This window comes from Orycteropus afer, unplaced genomic scaffold, assembly GCF_000298275.1.
Source record: "Orycteropus afer afer isolate SDZICR_OR568_19922 unplaced genomic scaffold, OryAfe1.0 scaffold00280, whole genome shotgun sequence".
NCBI classification, from domain to species: domain Eukaryota; kingdom Metazoa; phylum Chordata; class Mammalia; order Tubulidentata; family Orycteropodidae; genus Orycteropus; species Orycteropus afer.
Window position 1 is genome coordinate 1039987 of NW_006921867.1, and position 1431 is coordinate 1041417.

A 1431-nucleotide genomic window follows, 5' to 3' on the forward strand; every position below is an offset into this window, starting at 1 on the left:
TTTTGTTGTGCCAATTGAGTCTGGTGTCCCCCAGTACTATGGTCCTGAGGTAGTAGCTCTATTGGATCTCTCTCCCATAGTGTCGGGATGTCTGTGAGGGATTACTCTGTGTCTGTCTTCTATTGTTCTGTAAGGACTGTAGGTATTTCGTATCACTGGTGTCTGTACAAGATTAGCCTCAGCTGAGTCTATCCTTGGTCTAGAGTATACCTCTATTCACTGACCCCTGTCTGATCATCTCAGGTGTTCATGTGTTTATCTGTGAAAGTGAAAGATTTCATATATGTCTTTGTTGAACATAAATGCATCATGTTGCTAATTTTTTATCATATTTTCAGCTTGCGACACTTGATTCTGCCATCCATCATGTTAGGTGTTGCTTCCATTTCTGCATCATGCATGCATTTAACAAACATACATATTTTCCATTAATTCATTCAACTTGCTTATTGAAATGTTGAACAGGACATATCCAAACCCAAAGGACATATCTGTTCATAAGCATGCCCTGTCTATCATCACTAGAGCCATGACCCTGAATTGAAATGAATTTGATGTCACTAGCCTGGGCATGGGGCACATTAGATGGCTGTGGCAGGAAGAGGGGCTAATGGAAGGGAAAAGTGCTATTTTTCATATAGATCTATAGTTAAACAGGCCTCATGGGAAAGGTAGCAGAGAAGGAAACCATATAAATTGAATTAAATTCTCATAAAATAAGATGCCCTTAATTTATTTTTTCCTGAGCATCAGTGTAATGAATAATTTAAAATGCCAGTTCTCGTCTTAGATTTGCAGAAAGCAGTGAATTTATATCCACTTGACAGCTTTATTAGCTACTATTGTTTTTTTGTTTTGTTTTGTTTTTTCCAAAGAGTTCATTTGCCTTCTGAATTTTGCATGTGTGTGTGTGTGGGGGGGATATTTTTACCATTTTGGTAATTATGTTTTCATGCTTATATTTGCATGATTATATTCAAAACTCTTATGTCTAATAAATGCATTGAATGTAAAAAATAAGGCAGAATGATAATATCAAAAAGGGAGGAAACGAGTGCTTTCAATGCCCATATATAATTGTAGCCTTAATTAAAGACTGGCCCAGAAGGAAAATTTTACCTAAAATTCTTGTCTAAAAAACTTAGATATTTCCTGTTTTCAAGGTGAAGAAAGGACATTTTTTACTCAGATAAGCAGTCATTGGAAGGACTTTTGGTTCTTAAATTTGCTGTAGTGACAAAGAGAGGAACCAATTCACTTCTTAAATATTATAATGAATTTAAGTCTGTAGTGTTTGGGCAAACTAGTGAGGTCAATTGAGACACATCCAAACTAAGAGGATAAATCCATTACAGCTGCATCCTCAAGGCACTGAGGGGTCTTGTGCCTGGTAATATCAGAAAGACAAGGCAACTCTAAACCTTTTAGTGA